General features: G+C 42.4%; 1 long non-coding RNA gene across 1 annotated transcript; it reads left to right on the forward strand.

The window, feature by feature from the left end:
* Positions 1–1,444: 1,444 nt before the first annotated feature.
* On the forward strand, positions 1,445–5,438 carry LOC120736961. Its single transcript, XR_005696651.1, has 3 exons — positions 1,445–1,473; positions 3,838–4,011; positions 5,220–5,438. It is a non-coding gene; the product is annotated as an uncharacterized LOC120736961 (long non-coding RNA).
* The last annotated feature ends 11,531 nt before the right edge of the window (positions 5,439–16,969 follow it).

The following is a 16,969-nucleotide window of genomic DNA, read 5'->3' on the forward strand; positions in this document are numbered from 1 at the left end:
TTTAATGATCGTTGAAAGCCCAGAGCGTATTCGAGATTAAAATTCGATTAATTGAGCAGCCCTAGTTTGGATCTTCTTCTGCTGCTGGTTCAGTCAGTTTTGATTGGAGACAGATGAAACCTGCAGCTTCAGGATCTGTGAGCTGTCCACTTTCAGCCCCGACGGCGTGTCCGTGTACGTGCCGTCGAGTGAACGATCCACGCTCTGTGTTTCGATCTTTGTGTGTTTAGCTGCTCTCATTTACTGTTTTATCTGTTTTCTTGTTGTTGAAATACTTTTGGGAGCTTTAACCTGAGATTCTGGCAAAATACATTTATATTAAAAATCGATTCAGGATTGAATGAATCAACATCGCTTTATTCAAATTAAAACCATTTAAATAGGAAAATCCATTTTTTTTACAGCCGCCTCTAATGCTGGGTAATGTCAGCTGGTCCATGTGCAGCTGGCTGTGAGGCTCAGGGAGCGTCTACAAAGTGCAACACTGAAAAAACATCATCCATAAATATTGAGTAATAACTGGACTCTCATACAGCGACACTCAAATGCCTTTAAACATCAGCTTATCCTGCTGATCCAAGTCCAACACTGAGTTTGTAAAAACATGTTTGTCAATCATTTTGTTTGGTTTCTGAGGAAAATGATTCAATAACTTGCTGCTAATACACAACATTTCATCATATTTCCTCATAACCCTCTTTTGTCTGACCATTTGAATCCCATTTGAATTTGAAGTAAAGGATCCACAGAGTTTGGTGACAATAATGACAGTAGATGTTTGTGTGAAAGTGCTGGAAGCAAATGAGTGTGTGATGTTCTTTCAGTGTTGCACTTTGTAGACGCTCCCTGAGCACTGGTCTCACAGCCAGCTGCACATAGAGACCAGTGTTGTTAGTCCAGGTCAGAAGATGACTTGTTGGAATGAAAATGAGCTTGTAGTTTGTCTGCTTTAATAATGTGACTGGGAAAAGGTGTTGGACTTCAAATATGTCCATTTCTTTCACACTTCACCTTTAAAAGTGAAACCTTGTGGTTCCTGGAAGGAAAAACACGACTTTTTCAAGTCTTTGTCCTGTTTTTATGATAAATGTACGACTTTAATGTGAAACATTCAGAGTTTTTTCTCTTGTTGTGTTTGTTTGAAGCTGCTTCCTGTTGGCTTCAGCTGTTTGGAGTTTCCATTTTCTAAACTTCTACATTCTGAACCTTCTTCAGCTCTGAACAGATGATGAAACACTGAATGATTTCAAGCTCACACTTTGTCTAATAAACTTACATCTTTCATTCTTTATACAGATTGAGGGACTGTGGTTTGTCAGAGATCAGCTGTGATTATCTGGCAGCAGCACTGAAGTCCAACCCCTCCCATCTGAGACAGCTGGACCTGAGCTACAACAACAAGCTGCAGGATTCAGGAGTGAAGCATCTGTGTGGTTTTCTGGAGAGTCCAGGATGTGGACTTGAAACTCTGAGGTCAGTCAGCATGTTTTAGTTGTGCTGAGATGAATATGATGTGAAAGTTGTGCTGACACTAAACTGCAGACATCAGGCTGATATTATACTGATCCACACTGAGGATCTTCATGGTAAAGTCTGTTTTCTTCCTCTCTGGTTTAGTCCATTGACTGCAGCAGAACAATGTTCACATTGCAAACCTTCAAAGAAGAAGAAAAATCCTCCTCTGGATAATTCACTGTGAAACTCTCCAACTCTTTTTTCCACCTTAAAGTCTGTCTGACACTGAAATCCAAAGCAAAATGTGCGTTTGCTTTACAGACAGCAGTCCAACACAAACATACACACATCATCCAAAACACAGTCCAACATCCAAATCTCCTCCACTGCCAGCATGAATGATGGGAAAGAGAAGGAGGAACACTCTGACATTCAGGGTTAGAAAGAGTTTCATGAAGCAGACTGTGAAGATCAAAGCTGCATTAGAAAGCTTACATGAATGAATGAGTGGACAGAAGTGGACAGAGATCATCTGAAGCACTTCAAAGGCTTTAAATCAGCACATTTCTCTTTATTCTTTATCAACTCTATTAGTTTCTCTCAGTTTTCTCTGGAATGAAGTTAACAGCAGGCTAATAAGATGCTGACCAATAGGTTTCTATTAAAGGTTGTAATTTGTATATGAAAAAGTGCTTTGGCTCAGCAGGGATCAGCTTACAGGTATAATACAGCTGCTGGATGGGATTAGCATGTCATAGCTATCTACCAAACTGCTAACTGGGGGATTTCAGGCCATCTATGGATCATTTTTGCTAACTGTTTATTCAGCTTAGGCTCACAGGGCTGCAGCCTGTGCCCTAGCTGTCATAGGGCAAGAGGCGTGGTCCACCTGCACAGGTGAGCAGTCCATCACAGGGCCAACAGAGAGAGACAGAGAAGCACTCTCTCACATCCACACCTACAGCCAATTTAGAAGCACCAATGAACCTGAGCAGCATTTCATTGGACTGTGGGAGAACATCCAACCTCCACAGAAAGGCCAACAAGCTTCAACCTACAACCTTCTTGCTTTAAGGCACTAGTGCTAACCACTTTTCCCCATTTCAGCCCAAATCCTGCATCTTCCTGTTTCTGACTCCAGGCCAGCTCCACTAACACTTTCTCATCAGACACTGCCACCTAGTGGAGGAAGTCTTAGTTCCATTTGAAGCTTCAGATTACAGTTAGTTCCTTTACAAAGAGGTGGAGATGGTGGGGCCACAGCACCATCATCACTGAGTGCCATAGGACACTTAACCTTTGTTTCCATATGCTGGGAACTTCCTGTTGTTCCAAGGAGGACTGGGAAATGTGTGAAAATCTCCCAGTCAATTCCTCACAGCACACTTCAATCATTTCCCTCCCACAGCATCAGGACCAGGGCTTTTTCTCTCTTTGGTCCCACTAAGAGATTTCCACACAAACACCTCATCAGTGGGACTCTCAGAGCTACCAGCCCTTTGCTACAATCACAAAGCTCTTCATTGAAATCAATGATATCAAAGCTGGAATCAAATGAGTCCAAGTCTTCTGCTGATTCAGCTTCACATTCATCTTTGCTCCTTGTTCTGCATCCCCACCATGGACTTCATTCCTTTCCAAGCCAGCCTTGAGTGTCCTTTATTCAGCTCATCCTCTGCTTTACTTTTACACCTGATTTTAGCTGCTTTATCTCTCTTTCAACAAGTTTCTGTGCCTCAATCTTTTTCTTCTCTCCCTCATAACAAGACAGCTTCTTCTGCCTGAGAACATGTTGGAGTGATTTACTAATCCAGGGCTGCTTATTGGGGAAAATACTTCCTGTTTGCAAAGTAATCCCCATTTTTCCCAGAAAGAAATGTAAGTAGAAATCGATGATCTAAGTGAGAACATGAGCTTTTAAAAAGTCCCAGTGGGTGCAGTCAAAGCAGTCCCTCAGTCCCAGTATAGAGTCTTTGGTCCAGACTGGAACAACTGTGTGCCCAGTTAGAGCTCTCTTCAGTCCTGTGAACTGACAGACCCAGAGGGGCCATCACATCACATTTAGAAGCTAATGGAGCCACAACACATGTCCAACACTTAGTCTGTCTTGTTGGACCAACTGGAAGAAATGATTCAAGGACTTAGTCACAGAACAGAGATTCAAATCTCCAAAATCCAACTGGCTGCATCAGGACATATAGTCTGAAACTCTGCACAGTTTCCTGTTTGAAGCTGCTTCCTGTTGGCTTCAGCTGTTTGGAGTTTCCATTTTCTAAACTTCTACATTCTGAACCTTCTTCAGCTCTGAACAGATGATGAAACACTGAATGATTTCAAGCTCACATTTGTCTAATAAACTTACATCTGTCATTCTTTATACAGATTTTGGGGCTGTGGTTTGTCAAAGATCAGCTGTGATTATCTGGGAGCAGCACTGAAGTCCAACCCCTCCCATCTGAGACAGCTGGAGCTGAGAGGAAACTACCTGAAGTATCCAGATGTGAAGCAGCTGTCTGATCTTAAGAAGAGTCCAGACTACAGACTGGAGACTCTGAGGTCAGTAGAGTGATGGAGTGAGTGGGTGGTGCTGTCAGCAGTATTATACTAAACACAGTGTTACGGATACAAATATTAGGGATGGATACAAGAGGAAAACCAAAAATAACAACACTGGTCCGGCCGGGTTGAGTCAAACGATGATTTAATGATCACACGCGTGGGAGATGGACACCGTACGCAGACAGCATCAGATCTCAAAATGGTGGAGCATTGATCAAACTCTTATAGCCTCTAGTGGCCCCCACCTCATCATAAAAGCCTAAACATTCACATTCTTTTCTCTCACACGTCGCCTAAGCTACGACCTTGGCTCCCTGTTTATCTGCTCCTGCTGAGATGGGGCAGACAACTCCAGTATGTTCTGTTCTCTTCTAATCAGACAAATAAGGCGATGACTTTCTGCGAACAGTATTTCTTATAACTCAGCAGTATAATGCATCATAAAACAATATCATTCATTTACAATAAATCAGCAGTCTAATGTAATGCAAATCAGTTTAACAAATGTAATGGTTATCACCTTCTTCTAATTCAGGAGAATAATGCAAACTAAAACTACATAATAATTCACAATCTTTAATTAGGGGTATAACATGGCATAAAATAATATAATCCCACAACAATCAGTATGAAACAAAGATCCATGTGAGAGGAGAACGGTGACAGGCTTCAGGATTGGACACAAACACTTCCTGTTTCTGACCTTTATGGTCACCATAGTAACGGCTGACACGCTCTGATCAAACACTCTCAACAGCCAATCAGCTCTCTGAACAAAGCAGCACGCAGACCAATGACTGCATTCATTTCCAAGTTTAAAGCAGTGAAGAACACAGTCTGTAGGTGAGGAAGAATTTAGTGAGAGCAGATGTTTGGATGGAATTCCTCCAGTTAACAGCTGGAACCGTCCATCTGGATTGTTGGGCTTGTTGTTGGGGTTCCTACAGAGCTCAGAGTGGACACATCAAGGTTCTTCTAATGAATGAAAGTCCAAACTCAAACTAGGAGGGAAAAACATTTTCATCAACTTCAATAAAAATCCAAAGATTAGAGAAAGTGAAGCAACAATGAGTCTTAGTACAGTCCCAGCACTGAAGTCCCTGCTGCTCTTTATACTGGATGTGCTGCATCACTGACTGACAGCTGATGAAGAGCCTCTGGAAACACTCGTTTATCTCCTCTGCTCGTCCTTCTTCTCTCTGCAGGTGGAGGTGATGATGGTAAACAGGACGGTGTGTGTGCTGAGAGAGGAGGAGCTGTGTCCTGATGATCCAGAGAGGTTGAAGCAGCAGCAGCTTGTGTGTAGAGACGCTGTGACTGGGCCATGTTACTGGGAGGTGGAGAGGAGAGCTTCATCCAGCAGTGACTGACAGAGGAATGAGAAGAAGTGCAGATGACTGTCAGTGCTGCAGAGTGAACTGCTCTGAGAACAGCTCCACTGTCAGACACAATGTAGAGTCCAGCATCATCCCTGTGTGTCCCTCTTTTAACCATTTAAAATTGATGTCTTAAATTTATTTTACATAAACTAGCAATAATTTTATGGTTGTATTAAATAAAGACATCAACAATGAATTAATTATTTCAGTAATTAATTTAAAAATGTACATTATCAATTAAAGAAACATTAATAATGAATTATCCATTAATTTCATTTAAAATGTTTCAATATTTGTTTATATACAATTCAAGTTAGTTAATTACATATTTGATCAATTATTGGTTTGTTTTCAATTTTAATTGTTTTACTGACACATTTAATGAATTATTTAATTCACATTGCTACTCCTGTATGGAGGACCATAAGAGCCACGTGGATCAAAAATAAAGAATTCTGTGCTTAAATAATGAATTGTAGAATAAATTCTACATTTGTAAATTCATTTTTGAATTCCAATTTAATAAAGTGATTTTTGAAATGCTTTTAAAAACTGCATTTCAAAAAACATTTTTGAATTCCAATTTATTAAACTGCATTTCAAAATCCTTTATCCAATTGTACTTTATTAGCTCGTATTTGAAGACATAGCCCCACTTTCCACACCCCTCAAAAGGTAGAGGCCATTCTCCCCGCAAGCTCCTCGGTGCCGGTATCTGGCTGCGGGACATGAAGACGTTCTTATTTTATCTCTTCTCTCCGCAGAGCATCGGCCGCATCGCATCTGTTACTGTAGACAGTGACAGGGGTGTCGCTGGTCACCGATGAGGACCAGTCGCCCCTTCCTCCCATGCTTCCGGTGTCAGGAGAGCAGATCTCTTCCCCGTCCAAGTACAGAGGAGCACAGGGCTGCAGAGTGAAAGGTTCCAGCTTGTCTGTGCATAGAAAAGTTTGCGCCGGCGCCTCTGTTTTTATTTGTGTGTCACCAAATACACTTTAATATCTTCTAGACAGGAATGTAGTGGCACAATCTTTAACCTCCTAAGACCCGAACTCCTCCGTGGCATTCATTTTTAATTTCTCTTTGATATTTGGGCTGATTGGGACCTGATGAATGTAAAAACAAAGAATTACCAGATTTTTATTTATTCATTTATTTTTTTTTACCAAATTTTTGTTTCTGAGAAGAATGAGAGCCACATATGAGGATATTGGTCTAAAATTTCGATAGCACAGTGGCAGTATAACATCCTCGTAAGTGGATATCAGGCCCTTGTAGAGCAAAATTTAGTATTTGGTCTAAACAACCCAAAATGTTATGTCCACATATGTGGACGCCAGGTCCTAGGTGGTTAAATATCTGCTCACTTTGTCAAAATGAACCTAATCATCTCTGATGAATTCAGTGATGTCTGCCAGCTCACCTTGCAAGTGGTCGAGCTTATACCGCCGACAACGCGGCACACAACTTGTAAACCCTGTTACGAGTTCAAAATTGGGGATGGAGACAAGAGGAAAAAACCACAATAACAACACTGGTCCGGCCGGGTTAGGTCAAACGATGATTTTAATGAACACACGCGTGGGAGATGGACACTGTATGCAGACAGCCTCAGATCTCAAAATGGTGGAGCATTGATCAAACTTTTATAGCCTCTGGTGCCCCCACCTTATCATAAAAGCCTAAACATTCACATGCTTTTCTGTCACGGCGGGGTGCGCCGATGTGTGATGAAACAGGACCCAAAAGCAGATGAGGACGATGAGTTGTAAGTTTGAACAGAAAAGTGATCCTTTAATGATAACGGCAAGGAAAAACCAGGAAACCAAAGCAAACTGTCAAAACACTAAGAAACAAAACACTAAGAGCTAAACACAGTGTTCTCTGACTCATAACATGGCTTTGACTGCGTTTCATTCATGGAAGAAGTCATGTCAGCCAACACAGTTTGCTTAACACTTAAAGAATCAGAAATGCAGCCCGAGTTATTCGTTGCTCCCTTAGTGCGATTCATGATCATCTCTAGGTGAGCATATTTAGACGCACAAGACACTGACTTGACCATGAATTAACAGTTTCCCAGATCACTAACAGATCTTAAATCCTGAACAGGATCATTACTGGTCTTCGGAAAAACTGTTCGTAAAGATGGGTTACACTTATTAACCATGGGATCCAGAACATTAATTTCTCGCAACACAGTTATAGGAGCTAAAACAGAGTCAGTCTTTGATTTAACAGCATCATGGACAAGATCCAAGTTCTCTTTGGCTTCTCTCTCAGCTCTATTCAACATGGTGCTTTGCACAGTACAGCACGATTCAGACAGAATCTCAGACTTTGAGTCGTTCAGCTGCTTTTCTTGAAAAATACTCACATAACTTTGATTCTTAACAGATACATTTAAACAAGGGCTAGTCACAATGTTACAGTCTCTGGACACTGCACCAGGGGGTTCGTGATTTGCATTGTGCACTAGTGAAGTTTCATTAACAAACTCTATGGTACAACAGCTCTCAATAGGGTCTATACACGGATAAGTTAAATTAACACAGTCCGGGGAGGTCTTCCCTTGTGAGTTGACATTGGCTGTCATGCTAGTGGGGCTGCTGCTAGCAGCCTCACTTGCAGTCACTTGAACCCCAAACGCTGTGGCAGAAGTAATTTCAGTCTCAGAGCTTGGCTTGGCATGGCTCATTGGTTTACAGCCAGGCCCCTCAACCGGCAACACAGTCTTAATCACAGGATCCTCCTTAGCGGAGACGTGAGGGGCAAAAAACAGAGTCACTCACCTCCGTTTGTAGTGCGGAGCGTCGGTGGCGCGCACGCCGCTTTCTCTTGACAGTGGGAGACGGCGGAGCGATGGGTGGAAGTCCCTGGCAGCTCCGGGGACCCCCGAGAGCCAGTCGAGTTCCCCGGAAGGAGTGCTCGTGCTCCGGAATGAGCCATGGCTTCCACCGGAGCTCCTCCTCCAATAGAGCGCTGAGTATTGTCTGACGCTCGTCATGGTCCAAATCTATGGCGTCCAGCGCTTCCTCGCGTTGGACCGTGGCAAGAGTGTGGCTAGACTGTGACGAGGGTGTGGAAACTGAGGAGCTGAGAGGTGGTGACGCTGTGGCGAGTCTCAGCGAACCGACTCGAACCGTCTCGGGCTCGCAAGGCAGCGGCAGTGATACCTGTTCGCGGTTTTGATGCTGCTGCAGTGGCAAAACGGTGTGAACAAAATTCTGCACATCCTCAGACAATCCCTCCGTGTAAGCAGGATATGCAGACAAAACCTGATTAAGCTGAACTCTAACTGCCTCCTTCCCCCTCTCCTGCCCGCATACGGAGTAGCCAATCCACTGTCCACGGAGAATGGTCACCTGAGTGCTGAACTCCCAAAAGTCCTCACAAACAACCGCTGGGTCCATAATGGTCGGGTCGTACTGTCACGGCGGGGTGCGCCAATGTGTGATGAAACAGGACCCAAAAGCAGATGAGGACGATGAGTTGTAAGTTTGAACAGAAAAGTGATCCTTTAATGATAACGGCAAGGAAAAACCAGGAAACCAAAGCAAACTGTCAAAACACTAAGAAACAAAACACTAAGAGGTACTAAGACCAACAACTATAACTATAACTGTGGTGGAAAATAACAGGCAAGGACTGTGACTAAGACTAATGTAGAACTGACAGACGAAAACCATAACTATGACTGAGGGTGAGGAAACCTGATTAAGACTAAGGTCAAAATAAACAGACGACCCAACAATGGCATGAAGAAAACAAAAGGCTTAAATACAGACATGAGGTGATCAGGGGAAGTGGAGACACATGGGGGAACAGCTGACAGACATAAACCTAATGACAGGACCAGGAGAGGAAAGCTAAATACAATGAACAAAGAACACATGACATTGTCAGAATAAAACAGGAAATACTAAAACTAAACATGACAACACAACTTAACAGACCTAATACGTGATGAATAAATACAAAACCCCAAAACATAGAAAACCCAGGAACAATAACTGCCTAAACTAAAAGCAAATAGGAAATAACACAAAAACTAATAACATATCAAAAAATAAGAAAAAGACAAAGAAAACTCAGAGTGCTGGGTCGGAGACCCAGCCTGTGACACTTTTCTCTCACACGTCGCCTAAGCTACGACCTTGGCTCCCTGTTTATCTGCTCCTGCTGAGATGGGGCAGAAAACTCCAGTATATTCTGTTCTCTTCTAATCAGACAAATAAGGCAATAACTTTCTGCGAGCAGTATTTCTTATAACTCAGCAATATAATGCATCATAAACAATATCATTCATTCACAATAAATCAGCAGTCTACTGTAATGCAAATCAGTTTAACAAATGCAATACTTATCAGCTTCTTCTAATTCAGGAGAATAATGCAAACTAAAACTACATAATAATTCACAATCTTTAATTAGGGGTATAACATGGCATAAAATAATATTGTAATCTAACAACCCCCTGCTGACTATCACCTCGAGTTATTTATTTATGTTAGTTTCAACTGTTCCTGCAAAAAGTAAGCACGTGTTACTGATAAAAAGTCCAATAGAAGCAAAGTCTAAACTTTGAAAACAAAAAACAAAAACCTGTCTGATTAAGATCTGATGTTTGGGGGGGTTTCAATAAGCAGTGTGACCCGTGTATATGCATCAGGGGTGGGTTTTGATTATCGATTTATCGATTAAAATCGATTCTGGCTTGGATAACGTGATATCGATTCATCAAAATCCGGAATTGATTTTTTAACATAAATTTATTTTGGCCAAAACGTCAGAATCTCAGGTTAAACCTACCAAAATTTCAACAACCACCAAACAGCTAAAACAGTAAATGAGAGCAGGAACACGGATTCTGCACAAAGACGTAAACACAAAGCGCGGAGCCGCCGACGCATCAGAATCAGTGAGATGTGACTTTCTCACCTGACTGCACGGACACGAGCTGAAAGCCGACAGCTCGCTGATTCTGATGTTTCGGCAGCTCCGCGCTTTGTGTTTACGCCCTTTTTGCGCTGATTCTGAAGCTGCAGGTTTGATCTCTCTCCAAACAATATTGAGTAAACCAGCAGCAAAAGAAGCTCCAAACTACGCTTCACATAAACATCGTCATGAATTCCCTCTGATTGTTTTGCTGCCACCAGGATAAAATCACACTTCATGCACAGCTTTCTCTCTCTCTCTCTCTCTCTCTCTGTACTTCAAGAACAGTTTCCCGTCTAAAAATCTGTTTTCTGCATTATTCGCTTGCTTGTTACGCACAAGTCTACCGTTCTTGCAGCCTGTCGGCAGCTATTTTTTTCTTTTACTTACTTCTGAAAACAAAGCCTCATTTCTGCCGTTCAATACTGAACAAATTTAAACTTTTTAAAATGATGCAAAATTGCAAAATGCTCAGCTGTGTCTGTAATCAAACCTCTGTAACTTTGCTCTGCTTCACGTCAGCAGCATCAGGTAATGTTCATATGTTCATTAATGGTTTTCTTTTGTTTTTGATGTACTGCAGAATATTTGTATAAAATCCCAGGCCAGGAAAACCTTCATGTTTTTCTGTTTGATCCTCAGCTACTTTGACACAAAGGCCTCTGCTGTGACGCTCACACCTTTGATAAAGTCTCGCAAGTGTCAGATTTATTTTTATAGATATAAAAATATAGAAATGCACTGATGCATGACCTGAATTATAATATTTCTGACTGTCTGAGGCAAAATTTCCCCGATTCAAATTGAATCAAATTGAATCAAATTGATTCTAGACATGAGTGACGATGCCAGCCCTAATATGCATGTTTTAATAAAAGAGATAATGTTGGTGTTTCAGTCATGTAGTAACTGTTAGCTTTAACTGTACAAGGCTTGTTAGACATAATGAAACACATCGTACAGATTTCTGGATGTTAGACTATAATTTTTATTATGATTATTAATCTTGAGTCTAAAAAGTCAGTCAAGTATATCCAGGATATCTTTCTGTTAACTGGATTCACTGACCCTAACACTGGGACCAGGATAAGCGGTCGCATGAAGCTGGTTATCAGCTGGCAATCTTATTATTTAATTAATTTAATTAAGTTATTTATTTTTTCTAATTTTTCCTCCACATTTCCCCTGAAATGAAGGGATTGTGTTGAACATGCTTTAGTTCCTCACGTTGAGGGGCCCAGTGACAACTTTGAGTCCAGAACAGAATGAAAGGAAAACAGACCAGTGTTTTTAGTAAAAAAAAAAAAAAAAAGTCTTTATTATAAATCATCTTACCATAAAGAGCCGACAACGCCGTTTTACCAATAACACTCGGAAAAAGAGAAAAAAAGGTTGCAACAACGAAGAACACAACAACCAAACAAAAACTCCACACCACGAGGAGGCACTTCCAGGGGCCCACAAGCTCACCCGTCCACTAACAGCAGCTGGCTTTCTGCTGCCAAGGCCCACAAGCCCACACTACTCACGTAAAGCAGCTATGCTGTTTGCACAACCACACACGTCCAGCAGGCCAACACACGTCCACAGCCAACCACAGCCAGCAGGCCAACCACACGTCCAGCAGGCCAAGTCCAGCAGGCACACCGTCCAGCAGGCTAACCACACACGTCCAGCAGGCTAACCACACACGTCCAGCAGGCTAACCACACGTCCAGCAGGCTAACCACCACGTCCAGCAGGCCAACCACACGTCCAGCAGGCCACACCACACGCCTCCAGCGGCCAACCACACGTCCCGCAGGCAACCACACGTCCAGCAGGCCAACCACACGTCCAGCAGGCCAACCACACGTCCAGCAGGCCAACCACACGTCCAGCAGGCTAACCACACACGTCCAGCAGGCTAACCACACACGTCCAGCAGGCTAACCACACACCCTGTTCACAGCTCATCCCCAGCTTATATGACCTCAGAGAGGTGATTGCTGACTGGGCCCAGGTGGCAAACGAGGCTAATCAGAAGCAGCTGTGTCCTGGGGAGAGAGGAGAGTGAGAGAGAGAGAGGGGGTAGGAGTAATAGAGGAGGAGGCGGAGAAAAGCACCACACCCACACAAGGGCTGTATCAAGAGGCCCAGCTAGGGCCGTAACACCAATAAAGCTGAAAAAGGCCCCAAATCAAAGAAATCTGCTGCAGCCTCTGAAATGTCTTCTGTTTCCTTCCAGAGGCCGACGGCTTTTTCACCGTCATACATACATGAAACTATCAAAGCTGACAATCATTTCATTCCAATAACATCTAATGGTACATATATATAGACACAGGACTACAAGTAAATGGCTCTCAGCATCTGGCTGTGGTAACCAATAGTCCCTGTTTTGTGTTCAAATTGGTGCATGTTTTTAGACGTGTGTCACATGTAGAAACACAAAATCCCACAATGACAAAAAGAATTGGGTTTGACACAACTGTGCAGCTGTAAGTTGTTTCTAATGAATTCATTGAAGCTCTTCTAACATTCTGGAGACGATCAGTACATGAATCTGTTCAACACGACCAACAATTTTGACTCATGAAGCATTGAGATTCTGTTTTGTCATCTTGTCCAAGTCACTAGTAAGATGAAAGTGATACATAGACTAGTGGACGAATATTATTTTGGAGGACAGATGGTTGGCATCATAGAGGAGAAAACAGGATGCTGATGAGGGGTCTGAATGAGTGAGCTGATTGTTGAGTTTCTGATGTGTGAAGAAGTTTTTAAACATGGCACACATTTGGTTACATGAGAAGAAACTCGTTATGTGATGAGACACAGGGTTATGTTGTGTGGTGGAGGGTGTGGCTGAGGGATGAATGTTTGAGATTAATCTGGCTGATGATTTGTCTTTTGTTGCAAAGTTGAACCTGCCAGTTAGGTTTGGTATGATTTCCCCTCCTGGGATGAAGAACACGTGTCATGACTTAACAAGGCCTTTCTTTCTTTTTTCCTTTTTATCAGAATCAGAATCAGAATCAGAATCGTGTTTATTGGCCAAGTATATGTGCAGACACATACAGGGGGAATTGGTTCCGGTAGATGGTGGCTCTCAAGCACAGCAATGTAAATCTCACACACACACACACACAAGTGTCTATATATACACATTACACATACATACACAAAGCTATGTAAAAAAACTATAAATAACGAATCTAAACTTATATACATAAAATACAGAAAATGAATGAGGTGGAATGAATACTACAAAATGTACATAAGGTGCAGTGCAGTCTGGCAGTGGGAGCAGTGTGACAGGTCAACTGTTAAGAAAGGGAGATGGCGAGGGAAAGAACTGTTCCTGTGTCGGGTGGTCCTGGTCTGCAGGCTTCTTGTACCGTCTGCCAAGAGGGCAGCAGATCAAAAAGTCTGTGTGCAGGGTGTGAGGGGTCTGCGATGATTTTCCCTGCCCGTTTCCTGGTTCTTGAGAGGTGCAGATCCTGGATGGAGGGCAGGGGGTGCCGATGATCCTTCTGCTGCCCGTACAGTCCGCTGCAGTCTGCTCCTGTCCTGTTTAGTGGCTGCTCCATACCAGACTGTGATGGAGGAGCACAGGACAGACTCAATGACCGCAGTGTAGAACTGGATCAGCAGCTCCTGTGGAAGACTGTACTTCCCCAGTTGTCTCAGGAAGTACATCCTCTGCTGGGTCTTTTTGAGGATGGAGTTGATGTTGGTCTCCCACTTCAGGTCCTGGGAGATGGTTGTACCCAGGAACTTGAAGGTCTTCACAGTTGACACAGGGCTGTCTGATATGGTGAGGGGGAGCAGAGTTGAGGGATGTCTCCTGAAGTCCACTGTCATTATTGTGTTACTTTCACAGTGCACTGAAAGTTTGTTGCTAAATCTCTGTCATTTAAAGCACATCTGAACATTTGAACAGGAAGAACTACACAACATGTTGTCAGGGAACGGTTGCAAAGTGAGTTTCTCCAAAATTAAAATGGGCTCAGGAGAAAGCCACTTATTGGGACAATTAGGAAGCGAGTCCCTGTCTGAAAGGATTCAGCGGTGATCCAGTCTAAATTCTTTTCTTTTTTTGAAATGGCGTCATATGGCTGAGCGTGGAAACGAAATGTGACGATAGATTCCATCACTATCAGCACTGAATGAATAAATGAAATAAAAATGAGTGAAAAAAAATGGGAACTGACTGGGCTGCTGAAAAGCTGAACAAGAGTTGACTGCCTTAACAACCACTATGCAAAGTTAACCCCCACACAGATGTGACAAGGGGTGGATGTATCTCTGTGTGTGTCTTTTGTTGCGGAGCAGCAGGAGACCAGAGGAGGAAACTTTGGGTCACATGACTGTGTGAACTCTGCAAATTTAAGCTTTTAGCTGTAATTTTTCTGTGTGTCTGTGAATTTACCAGCAGTGTGTTATTCATGATCCTGTATTACTCACAATGCAGCGTCACTGTGGAGAGAAAGTGTGTACACACCTGCGCAGCGCTAACATTTACATCTTTTCTACAGCAGAGGGTTAATCATGTGATTTGATCACGTGTTTACAGCAGGACACAACTTATAATGTTTTTCTACCACACAGGATTACTGAGTTTTTGTGTGAAGGAAACTGTGTTGACAGGCTGTATGTTGTGATGAAATTACACTTGTTGTTGAGAAATGTGAATATTACAGTGGAGATGTGAATACACGTGTGAGAGACATCCTGTGTTGAAGCCAGTGTTACTTCTTTTACAGCAGAGTGTTAACTTTTACAGCACCTCTGGAGTCTGGTGACCCAGGCCTGACCTAGGATGCTACTGCTAATGTTTCTCTAATGTGCTTGTAAGGATTCAGCACAGACAGACAAGTGACAACTGACAGATGTGCAGGATTATAGATAGTTAAAACAGCTCATTATCTGACCACTATTGGCGTCATAGTGATGAAACAAGTGAGTGACGACTTAAGGAAGTCACTGATTACAATGTGGGATGAAGTGGATGATCGATGTTTGGAGCAAATTATGCAAAAAAGCAGGAGTTTAATGATTTAGAATAAACCTGCAATGATACTTGTCTCTGTGATGCTGATACTTTATTACTCTTTGAGCTACAGTTGTTTGCAATGTGAGTTTGTTTTAACTTACAGGGTTTTGTCTACGGCAAGGATACAGGCTCCGGGTGGAGCTGGGAGTTGAACAATCTTAACATTTAACCACTGACTAATGTTTCTTTGACACAGGGTTACAGGTTTGGAGGGAGCTGCTCCAAGAGAAACCCTGAGAATTTTCAGAGAGAATGTGCAACATTCTTTGCATGTCTCATTGTGTGGAGTTGACACATGGCGAGAGCCGTGTGGCAAAGGAGTGTCCATATTTTAACTTGCGATGTTTTGACTGCCCTGAGAAGGAGTGACTGAAGGAGATCATCCACAAGATGGAAGCTGAGGCCTGGAGAGAGGCTTCAGGGGATCATAGAGGAGCAGAGATCACCTTCAGCACAGCAGACATCCCACAGTGAGCTGTGCTACTGAGCTTCCAGAAGATCGTCGAGGGAGGAGACTTTGAACAGCAAACAACAGAAGGAGTGAAAGAGTTCAACGTTGACGTTGAGGAAGACAACTAGGGTGTACGATGTGCTCTGCCCTAATTCTTCAGCGGCGTTGAACAGAAGCAGAAGGATGAAAGGAGCGTGCCAAGCTCTAATCGACGGTGCAGAGAGGAAGTTCAGCGATGGAATTGTGATTTGTTAACAGCACAGACGCCGGGGACTGGGAAATAGCTGACAGCACTTTCTCCAAGGATGAAATCACCTAAAGTGTGTCACTGTGCCATGCAGACTTGTACTGCAGGGGGCTTTTGTTTACATTTGCATCATGTGTTACACTTTTTTAATCTTTATTTTAAATTGAAACTAACATTTAAAAACATTTGGTACATGTGGAAAGAGGAAGAGTATTTCCAGCAGGAGCAGAAACGTCTGACTCAGCATGACGATGCTGTTTGTGGATATGAAGAGCTCAGCCTGTCAAGACAGGATTAGGTTATCGTTTTTAAACATGTTTATTCATTTATTCTGAGGCCAGTTATCTGGTATAATCTTGTGAAGTCTATTAAAATAAAATAAATCAGATGTGTTGGTCTTTTGTTGTTTTTGTTTTGTTCATAAGCAGATGTTGGTGTTTCAGCAATGCAGTAACTTAAGTTTAAAGGGCTTGTTAGAACTATGAAACACCTCATACAACTTGTGGACCTTAGAAGACGACTATAATCATCGTGAATAAGACTAAAGGCAGGAAGGTGTCCTTATAACTATATATTAATAACTAATAATATTATATCATAGTCTGTCTGCAGCTGAGACATACAACTCAAAACTGTGGGGAGAGATTATATCACTTCAGTTTAAATTGACCTGGAAGCGCCACATTTTCACAGACTTCTTTATTTACAGCATTTTTTACGTGCTGTAGAGATTATACATTAGGTCCATAAATATCTGGACAGAGAGAACTTAATTTCTGATTTTGGTTCTGTACATACACTAAAATCATTTAAATGAAACAACTCAGATGTGTTTGAAGTGCAGACTTTCAGCTTTAATTCAGGGGTTGACAAAGAGATGCAGAAAAAATTGTTGAGGCACT

Source organism: Simochromis diagramma, unplaced genomic scaffold, assembly GCF_900408965.1.
Source record: "Simochromis diagramma unplaced genomic scaffold, fSimDia1.1 OVJJ01000080.1, whole genome shotgun sequence".
In the NCBI taxonomy this organism is placed as follows: domain Eukaryota; kingdom Metazoa; phylum Chordata; class Actinopteri; order Cichliformes; family Cichlidae; genus Simochromis; species Simochromis diagramma.